This window comes from Myxocyprinus asiaticus, chromosome 12, assembly GCF_019703515.2.
Source record: "Myxocyprinus asiaticus isolate MX2 ecotype Aquarium Trade chromosome 12, UBuf_Myxa_2, whole genome shotgun sequence".
NCBI classification, from domain to species: Eukaryota; Metazoa; Chordata; class Actinopteri; order Cypriniformes; family Catostomidae; genus Myxocyprinus; species Myxocyprinus asiaticus.
Window position 1 is genome coordinate 29,760,775 of NC_059355.1, and position 20,593 is coordinate 29,781,367.

The following is a 20,593-nucleotide window of genomic DNA, read 5'->3' on the forward strand; positions in this document are numbered from 1 at the left end:
ATAAATCTCCACTTTCATGTTCACTTCCACATTCTTCTTCTTTTTGTTTTTTGGCGATTTGCATTCTTTTTGCATTTCGCCACCAACTGGTCTGGGCTGAACAAAGGTGGACTTAAATATTGATCTGTTTGGCACCTACATCTATCATATTGCTTCAGTAGATATGGATTTAACCACTGGAGTCTTTATGCAATTTTTTTTAGATTCAAAGTTCTGACCACCATTCACTTGCATTGTGTGGACATACAGAGCTGAGATATTCTTGTAAAAATCTTTATCTGTGTTCTGCAGAAGAAAGCATACACATCTGGAATGGCATGAGGGTGAACTATTTCTATCTTTTTGGGTGAACTAATCCTTTAAGTACATAATTCAACCAGAGGATAACTACACTTCAACTTTAAAATGCATACTGTGCCAACGCAAAGAGACATGTATGCATTCGTGTCCTTGACATGTTCTTGTTAATTTAGGCTTATTTTCAAAACCAGAAAATACGATTGCCACAAAAAAACTAGATCTCTTAAAATCTCTCTCTTTGTTATCAGCACAAACGCACTGTGTTATTACCATAAAATCAGCACTTTTCTATATGAAAGTGTCAGCATGTATTGGGATGTGTGCAACAAACCGATGCATGTGCTCCTTTTATCAATCTCTTTTCTTTCATCTTCTTTCATCAGTGGAATTATTCATCTTGCACTTTAATGGGGGATGTGTTTGATCTCAGTGTCCGTTAGGTACAGCTTATGATCAGCAGAATGAGTGACCTTTGCTGTGCTCAGGAAGATTGTGATGTACAGTGCAGGACATTACGTTATTTTGGTTACACTGATGTAAGAACTAAGATGGAATTGGCATGGTTCAATAAGTTCAGAAGTATTAATCAGTCAGTCAGTCAGTCAGTCAGTCAATCAGTCTTTGTACCTACAGTATCATCCAAATAAAACACTCATATTATGTGGCTCACTATCCATTTCGTCACCAGTCAATTTGTATAGCAAAAGCTGCAAACCTGTGAAAATTATATGATAGCTGTAAGTGCATATTGTTCAGCATTAGGTTGATATTATCCTACATGCTCACAAAGGCGGCCTGTTTTCAGTCCATCTATAGCAAAAGCTGCAAACACCTGTGAAAATGACATGATAGCTATAATTGCATATTGTTCACGTCAGATTGATATGAATATCCTACATGCTCACAACGAGTCTGCTTTTCACTGACTGTTCTCATGAGGCAGAGCTGTGTATTCATGGCTCTTTGAGAGGGTTTCATGAGAGAGAAGGGTATAATGGAGCCACTGGCCTTTCCCTTATGAGGTGATCCCCACAATGGTGACATTAGAAGGGCCACTACCTCCTATTATTGTTCACTAATTTGAATCCTGTAACATATACACGCATGCACCTGACATTCACACACACATTTCTGATGGAGAGATAAAAGGACACCAGTAACACCTGAGCTTTTTTTATTTTTATTTTTTAATCACAAAGCATACAAAAATTACATCTACAAAAATATCAATTAAAAAACTGCAAATACTCTTTAACATGTTTTGAAACACTTGGATAAGATGGTTATTCTTATCTTCAATGTGAAAAGTATTGTACCAGTCACATGCACTGTACATAGAGTACCTCCCAAGCATATCATATATTATAAGAAAATGGACCTACTTTTAATTATGTTGGCTAGATAAACCCAACTAACATATTGTTATTCTAAAGGACTTTGTTTAGGGTTTTTCCAAAATCCATAAACCAAGACCAAACATATAAATTATAACTGTTCCTAGAGCTGTCAAAACTCCATCCTCCAAACTTGGCACAGACCTTCAGACTGTTCTGATTCGCGTTGCTATATCTTTTCTAATTGATTGGAATAACATTTTTATTACAGCTGATGATCAAATACCTTAAAAAGCCCATAGAATTACATTGACAGAATGTTTAAACAAGTCAACAGGATGCTAGATTATTCAAACTCCAACTGTCCAGAAATATTAAATGTAAACAAACACACAAGGCCTTCCATTTCACTTTGATTACAATACAAAATCTGTCTATCTTTCTAAATGTTTTATCTGAAGGTCTACTTTATCCATCCATCCATCCATCCATCCATAATCTGTGTGTCTGCCTAACTCTATTCAGACAAAGGCTTTGTTAAAGGTGCTGTAAGTGAATTTAAAAAAAAAAATGACATGCAGAAAACTTTTATATTACATGTCAGATTTCACTGAAACAGATGCCATGAAATATCACACCTGTCTCTGTAACGGCCCTGGGCTCAATAAACAGCGGGGTAAAAGATGTCCACGGGCCATGGTCAGATCCTTTGTTTATCCAGTCAGAAGACTTTCTGCTTGTCAATCATTGTGTGTTCACAGGGCAGCCCATATTTTCTTTTATAGGTGCCGGTACGGTGTTCTGCTCCTGCGAAACGCTCAGGGTCAGATGGCGAAATGCTGTAGAAGTTCCTGAATTGTTAAAATTGCTCACAGCATCTTTAAAGGAATATTCTGGGTTCAATGCAAGTTATCAACAGCATTTTACCAAAAAAAAAGAAAAAATTCGCAACAACCTGGGTTCCAGTGAGGAACTTACAATGGGAGTGAATGGGGGGCCAAATTTTGAAAGTTAAAATACTAACTTTTTCAAAAGTATAGCCACAAGACGTAAACAATATGTGTGTTAACATGATTTTAATGTGATAAAATCACTTACTAACTTTTCTGTGTAAAGTTATAGCCAAATTTAAAATGTATTTGCCATGACGATGTAATGTCAACAAACCCTAAAACGACTGTAAAGATTACAAATTGAACAACTTTAAAGCAAAAATAATACATGAGTTTTAACAGAAGAATTAATGTAAGTGCTTTTATAAAATTATATGGTTCACATATCTGCCTTTAAACCCTCCAAAAATTGCTCCCATTCAATTCCATTGTAAGTGCCTCACCGTAACCTTGATTTTTGCTTCTTCTTCTTTTTTTTTATTTTTTAGAAAAAATAATTTTTTGGCAAAAAATGCTACCAACTGAGCTTAACTTGTACTGCACTCAGAATATTCCTTTAAGCCAACATCAAAGTTTATCATGACAAACTTTACCTATCTAGTTGTACTGGTGATGTTTCATTAACTGCACTTAATATGCTGCTGGATCATTCTAAACAGCATTTGTGGCATAATGTTGATTAACACAAAAATGAATTTGGCTTGCCACTCATTTTCTTTATAGCCAATTTTACAAGCCCAATCTGATCATTTTTAATCACAGGAGCAAAACTATGCTCAAAGTAACATTTTGACAATCTCAAGCCTGGCATTCACACAGTTGAGGCCAAATGTCTATTACAGTTTTTCTCAAGCGCTTTGGCTCATTTTTTGAAACAGCCTTAACATTCTATAAACTGTAAGTGCAATTGTCACAACTTTTTTATGGGACATCACAGCTCTATTGCATTTCTGCAAAATGTAGTAACTCACCCAAAACATTTAATTCATGCTTCAAAACCTAGTTATTGTGTCAGTAAACTGGCCAGTGCCACCAAAATGAAAAGTTTTTTTGTCATCATGTGAGCCATACTGGTCAAAATGTTTAAAAAAAAAAAAAAAAAATTCACCATGGCAGTCAACCCTGGAAATGTTTGTTATATACAAATTTCATGTTTGTTGACACTGACTGCTTACTGTACTATACAAGAATGTCAGTTTTGTCTAGCTGAATGCTATTGTGTATCACACAGATCTTTTTAGATACCGATTTCAACAGCAGGTAAAAGATTATTGTAAGTCAATACTGTACAATACTGTAGAACACAGAAAAAGTATATGCACATTTATATGTATATAGTAAATTTATTTTTGTAGCAATGTTACATGTAAACAGAAAATTCATATTTGCATGTCCATTTTTACACATTTCTTACATGTAAAGTCATATATAGTGAACAGAATATTGGCACAAAATGACATCCATGCAAAAAAAAAAAAAAAAAAACAGCAACAATGAAAAAACCTGCAATACTTTGTACCTCCTCACAGTACATAACACTACAAGTTTCCATCTTCTTGTTGGTCTGGCCAGAGATTTAGCAGGCATCACAAACATTCCATGTCATAGATATTTATGGAATATACATGTATGTCTGATAGATTTTGATAATTGAATGGATCATTTTGCATGTGATGGCTCACACGATGAAAGAATGTTTAGAATTTGTGAAGATTATGACAGTTTCACTGAGAATCAACTCAGTTCAAAATTAGTTTTGATCAGCAAGCCATGCGCATTTAGTTATTGTGCAAATTGTAGACAATTGTACTTACTCTTTTGCACATGTGCCAAAACACATGCAATTTGCCTCAGTGAATAAGAAATTCGAACAAGAAACTAATTGTTCAGAGATTTGAACTTATTGTTTTGAAAAAAATAATTCTCATTCAAGAATTGAGTCAAAGCGATTGAGAAAAACTGTAATGTGTGAAGCCATTCAAAAAGGTGTAATATAATTATATCTTGTGTGTTTAATTATAAGTTGCCTGTAGGGGGAATGGACAAGAGCACATCAATGACGTCTCTCACGCCTGACGTCTCAACGGTGTCATGGTAACACAAGGTGATTGTCTATAAATTACATTATGTTCCTGTGGAGTTGTAGAGCAGTTTGTGTACACAAGTTGAGCATGTACAAAAGCACAGTTAATAACCTGGAGATAGAGGTATTTTAAATAAACTATCAAGTTTTGATATAAATAATTGCACAAATTTGTCCAGCAATTGTAAAAGAAGTACTTATTATACCATAAATAGCATATATTTATGTGTTTTTTATATAATTTTATAAATTGCTCCAATTGCAACCTGCACTTGTTCTGTGCCACGTAAAAATTATTATGGTGCAGAAATTATTGGTCCTGAAAGGCCTATTTGACAATATTGCAACTGAGCAATATTTTTTATAGATAATGCATTAATCAACTGAGGCACCATGCAGTAAATAATGACCGTAGAGCTATTGTATTTGATACCCAATGGTGATATACTACTAATCCACTACGACGGAAAATATTCATTGTAAGAGATATTCTTAAATGTAGGAATATGTATAATGTACATTTGCTAATATATTATTTATTTATTTTGTAAATGTGGAACTGACTTAAGCTGTTGAAAATTACATTTTGTACACCCACTTAAAAAATCTTAGACCTGAGATCTGAGACATAAAAATGATGTCCACAATGGCATCTACTACATCTGATTAGCTTAAGTGTTTAATTATTAGGAGAGCATCTTGCATATAAATCACTTAAAATCTCCATATTGTTGGAAACACTAATAACTGTTAATGGATTCCGTGTTACTACTAATTATTACAGATTAAAGTAATTAACAGTTGGACAAATCTGAGGAGCCTTTATTACACAATGAAAATATGCCTAAATATGTTTATTTTTTCTTTCAATATGTTTCATGCATTTCTGCCTCTCTGAGCATTTATTAGGAGAATTTCTTCTACTGAGCTTGATTAAGGATAAAAAGACAAAATCTAATGAACTGACCAAGAATGGGAATTGAAGCAAGTTGACATGCACATCACACCTGCTCTGTAATCCTCCAGAAACCCCCTCCTACACATATGCAATTATTTCAAGGCTGTTGACTTTGCACAAAGAAATAAATCCTGTTTCTGTGTGCAGCACTCTCAATTACACCTAGACAGTGGCCATGGTCTGGTAGCACTACAAAGCAGTTCTTTGCACACATACTATACTTATTTACACATACCAGTTGTGCAGTGTACAGAGTGTCATGCTCATTAATAATTGCTTTCTCCAGCTAACTTTTGCTCTGTAACCCTTAAAATGACCTTGATTCTAACCTTCTCATTTTATCTCTTCTCACCTTAACAATGCTTTGACGAATAATTAGAGAGGGATGGTTGTTTTGTTCTGCATACTTATCGAGAGTTTAAAGGGGGTTCACAACCTCAGTTTTGTTTTTGGCCCTTGAACAAGCTTATTGACTGAATCGTCACAAGCAAGGCCATTATGTGGAGTTGCTAATTGATTTAGTTTCACATTTGCTGAACATTGTCTTAAAACCTTCCTTAGAACTTAAAACTCTCTGTTGGTGTTGTTTAGTTACAAAGATAGTAAACTGAGAAAATTCACACTTTGGGTGTGTTTGTTTTTAAATGCAAACATGCATTAGATGGACGTCTTTGACCATTGCGCTGCATGTCTCACAATTTTTCTCATTGTCTTAATGGGAAGGAGTATCGCATTTTTGAGAAGCCATGTCAAGTTAGAAAAAAATAAAAAACGCATTTCAAGAAACCTGTCTTTTTTCCAAGCACTGCTCCGTGTTCTGCTTTTTTAACTCAAGAACACATTCGCACTGAATGGCCCTTAAGCTTTAAAGGCCATGCTTTATTAATGACTGGATTTTGTATTTAGGATTGTTGTTTGGGTGTATTCATGGATCTTTCTCTCTCTCTCTTTTTTTTTTTCAACACACTCTCACGGTGAAATCGTAAGGATTCGTATGACTTTTATAAATTTGGCTAATTTGTACGACTGCACTTGTATGAATTCGTACGACTTTCAACACAGCCAATGACATCGCTGGACATAATTTCCATCTAATACGCGACAGTTACTTGCTTCTGTCACACACAACAGCTTCCTATCATGTTTACACATTCTACTGATCGGTTAGGTTTAGATAAGGGGTTTGGGTAAGGGCATAATATTAATAAGCATGTCCTTAAAGCCTCGTGCGTGGAACTCGTGCTTCCGCATTTGCACGTGATGAAATCGTACTAATTTATCCAAATGAAATCGTACGAAATCATACGAAATAGCCAACTCATAAAATATGTACAAATTTTCATGAGATCAGTTTTTTTTTTTTTTTTTTTTTTTTACCATGTTTACTTTAAGTAAATTAAAGTATTCATGTATTATGAAGGACCAGAGCCATCTTTTCCTTTTGCTAGGATTCTTCAATTATTTTGAAGCTGACTCCTTTTTCAGAGATAAATTCAGAAGTCATAATCCCTTTTGGGACTTTCAGGGGACTCAAGCCACAAATCTCTTGATCGTGCTGACACTGGTCACACTGTCTAAACAGAATTAGCCCAAGAATACCTACATGAGCCAATGATGAAAAAGAGAGGACATTTTGGTTGTCTTTTCCTTAGAGCCTTGCTGTCCATATGAGTTGTGTGATAGAATTGGCGTGATGAATGTTTATCCATCTCATATTTCAGTAGTAAATAATCCTATAGTGTACCAGTTGTCATACTGTACATGTAAGAACTTAAGTGACATTGATATGTGAGGCGCAGTATGCATGTTAGTTTAAGATATCACATCAGACAGGTTTACAATGGCACGGCAGAGGAAGGTAAGCATGCTTCGGTTTCTTCAGCAATACTGAAATATTTGCTTTTCTCAATTCATGTGAACAATTTTAGACCAAAGATCATAGCTAAACTTGACAAACCAGCACAAGACAAAAAGAATATGAATTTCATGAAAAGCAGTCATGATCACAAATGTGGCACACACACTGATATTGTAATACATGCTAATCAGTTAAATCAATGCACAAACCAAAAGAAAACACAAACTTGTTCCAAACAGCATCAGAATCTGACCTTTAAGTCACATTGCCTATTTTTGTATAAATTAACATCACTTAAAGATACACTAACAGTATCTCTCAATGCAGGAGCACAGTTTTAATAGCAATCAGTCAGGTCTTATTAGCAACAGAGGTGGGTAGGATAGCCAAAATCTGTACTCAAGTAAAAGTACAATTACTTGTATTTACAATTACAATTGCTGTGTTTTGGATTCAGTTTATTCGGCCTTGTGATTTGGATTTGATGTATTTATTGGATTGATCTCTCTGTGCTCTGATCTCTCGCCTGTTTTCCGATATTGAATTATAAACCCCTTTGGACTGATTTTCCTGTGTACCGACCTATGCATGTTTCTACTGTTTTTGATTATTACCCTGGACTGTTATTAATATATATATATATATATATTCTGTGTATTACAATAAATCTGCACATGGATCCTAATCATACCACTCCTGCTCCATCATTACACTCTCCTATATTCCACTACATAATACATATATTACAGAATTACTATTATTATTATTAACACAAATTCTGTCATCATTCACCATCATGTTGTTCCAAACCATATGATTTTCTTTCTTTCATGCAACACAATAAGGAGATTTTTGACAGATTGTTAGCCTGAGTCACTATTTACTTTCAGTGAATGTGTTTTTTTTCTCTATATTTTGAAAGTGAATGGTGACTGAGACTGTCAGTCCCTAACATTCTGTTTGACATCTTTTGTGTTCCACAGAATACAGTAGGTATGGGTTTGGAACAACATGAGGGTAGGGAAATGATGACAGAATATTAAACTATGGCTGATCTATCACTTTAAAGGAATAGTTTACCCAAAAATGAAAATTCTCTCATCATTTACTCACCCTTATGCCATCCCAGATATGTATGACTTCCTTTCTTCTGCAGAACACAAATTATGATTTTTAGAAGAATATTTCAGCTCTGTAGGTCAGTCAGTACAATACAAGTGAATGGGTGCCAGAATTTTGATGCTCCAAAAAGCAAACAAAGGAATCATAAAAATAATCCATTTGACTCGAGTAATTAAATCTTCAGAAGTGATATGATAGGTGTGGGTGAGAAACAGATCAATATTTGTCATTTTTTGCTTGACATTCTTCTCCCTGCCTCCCTTCTTGTGAAAACACAATGTGAAAGTGATCTGTAGCCATGTCGCATTTCGAAGACTGCATCCTACGAAGGCCATCTCGTTTAAATGGCTTGTTTAAAAGAGGGCGCTTGGTATACCGCTGCCTTCAAAGGATGCGTCCTAGCTAGCACGCAGCCTTTGAAAGAGACACAGCATGTTTCTCATCCACACCTGTCACATTGCTTCTGAAGATATTGATTTAACCACTGGAGTCTTATGGATTAATTTTATGCTGACTTATGTGTTTTTGTTTTTAGCTTTAAAACGTTGACACCCATTCACTTACATTGTATGGACCAAAAGAGCTGAGAAATTCTTCTAAAAATCTTCATTTGTATTCAGCGGATGAAAGATAGTCATATACATCTGTGATGGCATGAGGGTGAGCAAATAATGAGAATTTAAATTTTTGGGTGAACTATCCCTTTAAGGGCTATTGTCAGATCTGGATGAATTTGTCAATAAGAAGAGAGGTTTGGAAACCTTTCTCGTAATTATTATGGTTTAAACGTGAGCGCGAGCGGGCGAGAGAGAGATACGCCAGATTACTGCTTCATTTACTCCTGCAATATTTTATTTCATGCTGAATTTATTAAATTACTTTTTGACAAATCATTGCTTGATTAAAATAACATAATAACATATAGAGAGGCAAAACATACAGACACATTTTAAAATGTACTCTTTATTTATATTTATATAGAATTTTGCCATTAAGCTGAAGAATTCTTTATTTACTAAATAATTCACTGAGGTGATATTATTTTAACTCAGGAGACTGCACACAGTGGAAATGATAATTCTGTGGATGATTTAAATATCCAGTTATAACATATAGGTTATGATAACTTTGGTGATGTTTATGGTCGGATGAGAAACATTACCCAGCTTGTATTGGAGTTTAAAGATTCTAAAGTATAATAAATAAATACAATAATGTACATGTGATAAAATGTGTTTACTCTTTATATGAACATATATATTAAAAATGACAAACAGAATGAAGATGTATTGTATTAATATATAATTAAATAAGAATAACAAGTAAGGCCCAAGTATTTTAAAAGTTCATATGTGACATTTTTTCTGCTCCGACGCTCAGTGTATACGTCAGTGTCTGAATTCACTCACTCATTTCGTTTACTCATTGTGTTAAATGAAGGCATTGCATGACAAAACTATTCTTTTTTCATAGTGCAGAGCGAAAAAAGAGTTTCATTTTGAAGAGCTTGATGCTGCAGCGGTGATAGACTCGGCTTGAGTGACAGTCTGTGACAGCGCACGTGGCTGTGTGAACGTCCGCTGTCGTAAAAGTCCCATTCAATAATCTCTCAATAAATTATGCATTCATTAAAATTAAACCCAGGAATGTAACGACAGGAATGCTGCCCATTGTAATGATAGAAATTTACTTGAGTGACAGTAAAAGTTACCCACTTTTAAACCTACTCTAAAAGTAAATTTTTTTCCAAAACGTTATTCAAGTAAATGTAACGGAGTAAATGTAGCACGTTACTACCCACCTCTGATTAGCAATGTTGTAAAATATATATAATTTACCATTAGTGCCTAATGTTATGCCATGCCATGTCCTAACAAATAGAAGATAAGGAAAACTGATGACGAAATAAGGAGATAGTAGTACAATGACGTTCTTTGCTTGACTGAGATTTACCTTGATCTTTTGTTTCTAAAATATTTCAAAAGAGTAGACTGAAACTGGGTCTCAAATGACCCATACACTGTGCACTTATGCTATACACTCGGCCATCTAGTGTACAAACTTTCAAAGTGTAGTCTTGTCTTAAATGAAAGACTAATGTTTTTTTTTATTTTTTATTTTTTTTTTTTATGTTTTTCAGCTGACAGAAGTTTCAAGTGCATGCAATGTGTTGTTGCTAGCTTTAGCATGTTAGCTAACTTCAATCCCACACTTATCTCAAATAACATACATATTCACCACGTGGGGTGATGGTAATGCATTCATCTGAGATTTGCAATTTTCTGTCCTCACTGAAGTTTCTGTAGTTGCCACATTTACCATTAATTACAATTGTTTTATCAGGCTAGCATCACAAGGTAGCATCACCAGGTAGCCCGGCTCCTTTTGTTAAGTAAGGCAAGCTGAGTGCATGAGGGCATGAAGTTTTTAACATTCCAGTTTTTAACATTTTATAATTCAGTTGAAGTACATTATCCTGTTACTCATAGTAGGTACTTTTCATTGCATTTTCACACTACTTACACTAAACAATGGAATAGAATAGTGCAGAAGTATGCAATCAACCATCATCACAACTCTAAAAGTCTTCAAATTTGGAAATATTTGAATATGATCAGAAACACATATCTCTAAAATAATGCCGACGAATACCATGAGGCAAGCGGCTTGTAGGAATGCAACTTAATTAATATTATAGCTGTAGAAATGACACCTTTCAAATTACAGTGGATCTTTGATTCCAAAATTATAAAGCAGAGCGTCTCTGCATCAGCTATAACTAAGGCACATTACATTACAAAAATAGAAATGAATGTCATGTTCCGTCTACACATCCATTTTGGATTTTAAGAACTTTCAAGATATTTTATTCTGCACTCTTAGAATCAGCTATGCACTTAATTCAAAATTCATATTATACAATAACCAATACGAATACAGTAATGTTACAATTTGAGCAGCTTATTTCAAGGTTATTCTCTTCTATTGTCCCTCGCCTAAAATGGAGTCAAGATACATATGGCCAAAAGTATGTGGGCAGCCGATTAATAAATTTATAATGTTTGGCTGTCCACGTACTATATTGTGTATCTTGATTCAACTTTTTAGGTGAGTCAGGCACTGATTTTAGGAGATGGGGCCTGGCTCGCAGTCTGCGTTCCACTTCATCCCAAAGGTGTTCAGTGCGGTTCATATCTGAGCTTTGTGCCAGCCAACAAAGTTCTTCCACACCATATTCAGTTTCCATTTCTTTATGGACTGTGCACATGGAAAAGGTCCCATTCTACTGAAAATACTGTATTTGTTTTAGAAGATTGCATGGCTGTTTGTTTGATTTTACTGTACGTACCTATTAGTAATGTGTTAATTAGATGGGGGTGTCCACATAGATTTGGCCATGTACTGTAGTGTATTTGCCAGTAAATTTATTCATCTGCATTGAGTGTGAATGTATATAAACCAGTGTCCTCAAATTCCATAAAGAATTTCTGTGATGTCTTTTTGTTTTATTGAAATCTTTAATAAATGAGAATCTAAAGAGAAAAAAGTGAGTGTAAGAGAGATCTCTATTTTTCTATGAAAAAGTCTGAAAATTGCATGTGGCCATTAGTCACAGAGCTGTATTGTGAATGTTTATCACATGGCACAATGTGAGTGTTTACCACACATTGATCAGCATGTGTAAATCAGGTTGCTTCTCAGGAAGGTTGTCATGGAAATTAAAGTTTATGACACTCTGTCCTTAAGACTACATTTCCCTTTATCTCCCTCTTGTTTATTCTCTCAGTCTTTGTCTCAGCATGACAAGGCAGCTGGAAGCAATAGGGGTCTGCTGTCCAGCTAGGATAATATTTTCTCTGGCTGGATCAGAACATCAACTATATATGTAGTGTGCTGTTTTCCTGAGGGACAGCTTTAGAAACACAGACGCTCAATTGTGACTGCACGTTTTTGTGGTAATCCCTGCTCTTCATTAAATATGCACACTGGCCAGTTAAATGAGACAATTCAGACAACCACAATTCAGGCAATGAAATTAAAAAGGACTAAATGGGGGCAATGAGGAGACCTGATGACTAAAGAAACATATCACTGGGGTCATGGGAAAGACAATGAAAACTGTAATTAGAAATAAAACTGTGTGAGAAGAATGCATAACATATTATAAAATTGTGATTAACTGGCAAATTACTGAAAGGTGAAGGAAGCAGTGCATATCTTAGCAACTGGCATGTTTCATGACACGAGAAAATCATCTTGCTCAACAATAACACTTTCTCTCACACAAGAGATTTTGATAGAAATGTATGATCTCATTGGGCCACTCCTCTAAAATTCTAAACTTTGAAACTCTGATCTCTTAAAAATGGTTCATTTCACAGAATTCAGGATACTTCATGAGTCTTCATTAAAAAAAGGTAATATCCCCTTTCAAAATGAAGCAACTCCAAACCTATAGTATATCTTTCATACATGTTATATAAAAAAAGTCATTTTTAGAAGACTGGGACACTATGTAGGGAAGCTAATTCACCATGGCCAAATAGAACATTTTATGGGAGAGTGGCTTTAGACATCCACAGATTTCCATTGCATATCATTCATAATTTGAATTGGATCCAAACCCTTCAGTGGTATTCAACTTGGATGTGCAAAAAGCCTTCGATCGTCTCAGCCAGCAATATTAGTGGGCAGTTTTAGAGTTATTCAGCAGTTATACACAGAGGCAACATTCTTTAAATTGCCCTTTTCCTGTGGCATGGTACATCAAGGATGAGCACAAGGATGAGGTCTCCTTTGCTGTTGCAACCACAAGCCTAAACTATACAACTATATTATAAACTAAAGTACATTCCACCCAATGATTCATAGCATAAGTCTAACATCTATATTACTCCACTTTACAAACATCTTTAAGTCCCTCCCTCAAATATATTATTTGTTTACTCAATTCAGCCATTTGCCATGTTATATAATCAATTGGGATAATTTTCTTACTTTCCCTCTAAATGCCCTTCCAAAACAGTTGTCATGTGTATTTTGTTGATTCTTGTATTGTCTTTTATTTTGAAAATTCTAGTTCCTGTTTCATGTCGTGTGGTTCTTTTGTCATGTGATTTCATGTTTTCCCTCCATGTTCATGTGTCTTGTTTTCATTGGTTGATTGTCTTGTTATCTTGTTTAGAGTTCTGTTTGTTCATTGGTTTGTTCTCCCAGGTCCATGTATTTATACCTTCATGTTTTCCATTGTCCTTGGTCAAGTATTGTAGATGTGTTGTGTAATGTTGTGTTATTGTTCAAGCCAAGCCAAGCCAAGCCAAGCCAAGCCAAGCCAAGCCAAGTTCATGTTTATGTTTATGTTTATGTTTTGTTCTATAGTCAAGTCATTTATGTTGGTTTAAATAAACTGCACCTGGGTTCTCTTTACTTCATCGTCATTGTCATTGCCAGCACCAGCGCAACATTTCAGAATACTTGACCCAACCATGAACCCAGCAGTTCTACTCCTACGCCTATGTCAGGGGAGTCATCCCCTAGAGGATTATGTCGAGGACTTCTGCACTGTGGCCTGCCAGGTGAACTTTAATGAGGTTGCCCTAAAAGACATTTTCCATTTTGGACTAAGTGAGCCAGTCTTCACTTTGATGCCTGGCGGTCGCAGTTCCCTCAGCCTTGCTCAGTATATCAACCTTGCCCTGCAGATCACTGGTTCTACGTTCACTGTGGGGGAGGCAGATGCCGAGCCGGAGTTCCACGACATAGCCGCCAAGCCGGAGTTCCACGACATGGCCGCCGAGCCAGAGTTCCACGTCATGGTCGATGAGCTAGTGCCATCTTTTGTCACAGCAATGCCTCAGCCTGCTCCATGCCATGTCACAGCAATGCCTCAGCCACGCCACAGCCTGCTCCATGCCATGTCACAGCAACGCCTCAGCCTGCTCCATGCCATGTCACAGCAACGCCTCAGCCTGCTCCATGCCATGTCACAGCAACACCTCAGCCTGCTCCATGCCATGTCACAGCAACGCCACAGCCTGCTCCATGCCATGTCACAGCCACGACTGAGCCTGCTCCATGCCATGTCACAGCCACACCTGAGCCTGCTCCATGCCAGGTCACAGCCACGCCTGAGCCTGCTCCATGCCACATCACAGCCACGCCAGAGCCTGCTCCATGCCACGTCACAGCCACGCCAGAGCCTGCTCCATGCCATGTCACAGCCACGGCTGAGTCTGTTCCACGCCATGTCATGGCCACATCTGAGCAGTTGGACCTGGAGATGGTTCCTGCCCTTGTACCCACCCTTAGTTCTCCTGAACAGGCAAGGGGAACTTTCAACTCTCCGACCCCGTATGGACCCTCCGAGCCCTGGACTCTGCCTTGGCCTGTCAGTCCCTGGACATTGCCTCAGCTCTGCGTTCCCTCGGCTCCACTGTGGTCCTTCAGCCTGTCGGCTTTGCCGGGGTCCCCCGTCCCTCCAACTCCTCCTTGGTTTGTCGGTCACCTGGCTCCGCCTTGGCTCTCCGATCCTCTGGCTGTGCCTCGTCCCTCCGATCTGTCAGCTTCACTGGGGACCTCCTTCCCTATGGCTCCACCTTGGTCCTCAGTCCCACCGGCTCCACCTCAGTCTTCCGATCCCCCAGCTCCACCTTGCTCCTCCAAGCCTCCGGCGCTGCCTTGGTCCTCCCTGCCTCCGGCTCCACCCTGGCCCTTCAAGCCATGCCTCAAGACCACCCCCCAGCTCCCTATTGAACTTTGAATATTATGTCATGTTTTATGTGTTTTGTTCATGTGTTGAGGCAGCCGCCCCTTAGTGGGGGGATATGTCATGTGTATTTTGTTGATTCTTGTATTTCATGTCTTTTATTTTGAAAATTCTAGTTCCCTTGTCATGTGATTTCATGTTTTCCCTCCATGTTCATGTGTCTTATTTTCATTGGTTGATTGTCTTGTTATCTTGTTTAGAGTTCTATTTGTTCTCCCAGGTCCATGTATTTATACCCTCATGTTTTCCATTGTCCTTGGTCAAGTATTGTAGATGTGTTGTGTAACGTCGTGTTATTGTTCAAGCTAAGCCAAGTCAAGTTCATGTTTGTTTTGTTTTGTACTCACGTTTGGATAACTGCACTTTGTAAATAAACTGCACCTGGGTTCTCTTTACTTCATCGTCATTGCCAGCACCAGTGCAACATTACAACAGTACACATTTCCATCTATTCCTCATGTTTAATGGCACGATATATTCACACAATTACTCTATGTATTAACATCTCCCAGATAAACTACAACAAGCTCAAGGAAGAGATCACTGCTGACCTCCAAAAGTAATCTTTGTTAAAAGTGTCTCTGCAGAGCAGAATCTCAATCATGAAAATGAATACACTCAGAAGATTAAATTTCCCTTTTTCTGTGGTTCATATATAGTACCACTGCCTCATTATTTTAACTTTGCCTGCAAAGTTTACTGTGAATGGCAAGAAAACTTGGGTTCAGTTTCACACATTTCAATATCCCAAATGCTCTGGTGGTTTGGCAGTACCCAATTACAAATTGTATTATTGGGCTTTTTAAATGAAAGCAGTAAAAACCAGGAATAATAGCTCTTCTGTTACCCTGTTGCATCTGATCACACAACAGCGAGTGAAACCTTGTAAACGATTGAGAAAATATTGTGTTCTGATATTAAATTAAAATTAGCACATAAATCATGTGGGCCAGTTCTTTCATGTAATCTTGCATTCTGGCATGGTTCTCCATTATGGTTTAACTATAACCTATTGAAGTATTCAAGACCATATGACTCTTCATGTGTGTTTAAGGGTATTTTGACACTTCAAGACATATGCAGTGAAATTTGGACTGCTCTCTTTATTTTAGGACATTAAAGAAGTATTATGTGGACAGATACTGACACTTAGTGACAAAAAGCCATTGCAGAAATGCGCAGACACCGTCAGCCATAGTTTATTTTATTTTATTTTTTTTTATTTTTTTTGTGAGGGTCCAAGTGTCCAATAACATTTACAAGATAAAGTGAATTGTATTCGGCTGGTCATGTGATCTTAACATGTCGGCCCCTACGAGGCAACCCACTCCATGTAAAATAATACAGCTCTTAGCCTATGGGGCCACTGATATGACTGCAGATCTTCATCTCATGTGAGTGTACATGATTTTAAACTTTTTTTATTATTATTACATATTTAAAGTACTATCAGTTTCTATCACTATCAAGTTTCAACATGTGTGAAACTTTTTAATGAGGGAAATAATTCTGTGAGCATCCACCTTTAATCTCTACAAAACATTGGGAGTAATTCAATCCTGGAATCAAGATCTACAAGCATTGGGCCAGGAACTCAACTGGGAAATAAATTACTAATGGTCTATCATATTTAGTTATGACTAATAGCCTTGAAGGCCATTAGCTTATTCATAATAAATTTATCCATAAAGCCTGTGCATCTCTATAGAAGCAATTCAACTTATTGCTACATTAACAGTCCAAATTACACACAGTGTAACTGGAATTCCAAAGGCACTTACCTTAATATTTTCTGGGATGTATTTGTTTGCAAGGCTCTAGCAGTTTGGGATGTTTTTTAAAATAGTTATGTTCCTTGTGTTTACTTATATATTATGTGTAAGATTGTATTGCCAATGCATACCTGTCCTGTGTGAGACTGTATCTGTATCAGTGTGTATGATTATATGCTTATTTATTGGGATATGTCAATTTTTTTTAATTATAATATTGATCTCAAAAAGCTTTCTAATTCAGCTGATGATATAAACGAATGTAAAGCAAAATTAACAATAATGAAGATCTTTAGGTCGAAAAACAAAATGCTAGATAACCATGGCACTCTTAATAATTAAAAAGCCTTTATTATTTGATGTGTATTATTAATGGACTGTTGGCTTTGGAATAATTTCTGAGTACTAGACTTGATACAGATTTACCACCTTAGGGGTTCATATTGAATCTTACTAAATGGACCCTTAATAATAAGTCAAATAATTTTTATTTGTTTAGCACTTTTCACAACACACATCATTTCAAAGCAGCTTTACAGAAAATCATGCATTAAAAAAAAATATATATGAAATATCTATAATGTCTTACAGTGATCATTGTGTAGTTTGATTAAATATGATTGTAAAATGTGTATAGAAATTACATAAATTTAAATAAGTTCTTTGCAGAAGAAGATGACGCAACAGTACATCCATCGAGAATCAAATTATATTTTAGCAGCATATTTTTAGAGGTGTTTGGTCCAATCCTTAGTACCTCTGTTTTGTCGGAATTGAGTAGAAGGACATTTCTGGCCATCCAATCTTTGATTTCATTGATACACTCTGTTAATTTGGAGAATTGTGAATTTTCATTGGGTTTATAAGAAATATAAAGTTGGGTATCGTCGGCATAACAGTGGAAACCTATTCCATGATTCTTAATAATATCTCCCAGGGGAAGCATTTATAAGGAGAAAAGCAGAGGTCCTAAAACTGATCCCTGTGGCACTCCATATATAACTTTTGTTTGATTTGACAATTCCTCTTTTACACATACAAAGTGGTAGCAGTCTGATAAATAGGATCTACACCATGCTAATGCAAGTCCACTAATGCCAACATAATTCTCCAGTCTATTCAAGAGAATGTCGTGATCTATCATGTCGAAGGCAGCACTAAGATCTAAAAAAACTAGAAGAGAAATGCAGCCGCGATCATATGATAAGAGCAAGTTATTTGTAACTCTGATAATTGCAGTCTCTGTGCTGTGATGGGGCCTAAATCCTGACTGAAAATGTTCACATATCCCATTTCTCTGTAGAAATTAACATAGTTGGGAGGACACTACCTTTTCTAGTATTTGCAACATAAATGGTAGATTTGAAATCAGTCTGTAATTAGCCAATTCTCTAGGATCAAGCTCTGGCTTCTTAATAAATGGTTTGATAACTGCCATTTTAAAGTTACTTGGGACATGTACTAAGGATAGGGAGGAGTTAATAATAATAATAAGAGGTTCTGAGATTACTGGGAATACCTCTTTTAATAGCTTAGTTTGTATTGGATCTAACATACATGTTGTGGCTTTTGATTTTTTGATAAGTTTTGTTAGCTCTTCATGACCTATGACAGCGAAGAGCAAAATTATGAGACACTGTTTTCTGAGGTGCTATGACAGTTGATTGCATAGTTCCAATTTTATTTCTGATTATTTCAATTTTATCAGTAAAGAAATTCATGAAGTCATTGCTATTGTGCTGCGATGGATTTATCTGGTTCAGCTGATGCTTTATTCCTAACCAATTTAGCCACAGTACTGAATAAACACCTAGGATTGTTGTGGTTATTTTCTATGAGTTTGCTAAAATATGCTGACCTGGCAACTTTTAGTGCCTGTCTGTAGCTACAGACACTATCCTTCCATGTACTGCGAAATACTTGCACAACATTTTCTGAGCTGCTCTCTTGAGAGCATGAGTGTGATCATTGTACCATGGTGTGAGGCTTTTTTTCTTTAATTTTCTTTAATCGAAGTGGGGTGACAATATCAAGAGTGCTAGAGAAGGCTGTATTTATATTTTCTGTTATTTCATCAAATTCTTCTAGACTTTTTTGCTTACTGAATATGTGAGACAATTCTGGAAGATTATTAGTGTAGCTACCTTTAGTGGTTGAAAGAATAGTATTACCTGAACGATAGCGATAGAGATTGAGTGACATTAGCTGATCGCAACAAACAAGTGACGAGGAAATGATCTGAGATGTCATCGCTCTGCGGTAGAAGATTTTTTTTATTAATATCTGACGGTGTCTTACTAAGCATTATTAGTTCAAAAGACAAACTTATATCCTGTCCTCTGAGTAACACCAAAAACTTCACTGTAAACTGTAGCAAGAGCTCCTCCTCTACCCTTCAGACAAGGCTCATGTTTATAAAATAACCTGGGGGAGTAGATTAATTTAAACTAATATATTCATCCAGTTTAAGCCAGGTTTCAGTCAAACCGTGCACATCCAAACTCTGATCTGTAATAATTTCATTTGTAATTAGTGCTTTGGTTGAAAGATATCTAATGTTTAGTAGCCTTACCTTTATATGATGTTTATCTTCAATTTTTTAGTTTCTTTCAAGTTTTACCTTAATCAGTTTTTTCTAAATGATTTAGTGAGAGTTTTGTGTTTGATAGTTTGGGGAACAGACACATTCTCTATATGATATCTAGGTGATACAGTCTCTATGTGTTGTAGTTTATGTGACCTATGTGATGTCTCAAGGCAGCTAGCAGACATTTGGATTAACCAGTTTGTCTGCTTCCTGACCTGGACCCCAGTTAGTCAAATATTATCATTATTAAGACTATGAGCCAAATTACTAGAGAGGAGAGTGGCACCTTCCCTGGAGGGATGGAGTCCGTCTCTCTTTAGCAGGTCAGGTCTACCCCAAAAACTCTTCTAATTGTCTATAAATCCTATGCTATTCTCCAGATGCTACTCAGACATCCAGCCATTCAGTGACACTAGTCTACTATATACCTCATCACCATGATGAGCAGGAAGGGGGCCTTAGCATATTACAGTGTCTGACATTGTTTTTGCAAGTTCATACTCCTCTTTAACATTATCTCTAGTGATCTCCAACTGGGGAAGTCGAGCATCATTAGTGCTGACATGAATAACAATTTTAGAAAATCTACATTTAGCATTATCCAGCACTTGTAAATTTGATCTGATGTCAGACGTTCTGGCACCTGAAATGCATTTAACAGTAGTGGCTGGAGTCTCTATTTTCACATTCCTTACAATAGAATCACCAATTATTAAGGCTTTTTCAACATGATTCTCAGTGGGTGTATCACTGAGTGGGGAGAATCGATTGGAAACCCTAACAGGTGCGGGAGAGTGTTGTTACTTTGCTGAGTGAGTATGCCGCCGAGACGTCACCCAAACGCCCTGCTGTGGGGGCTCTACAGCCAGAATCAAAGTGTGTGTGTTTGTTTGCTGTACTACCCGCATCTGAAACAGTAT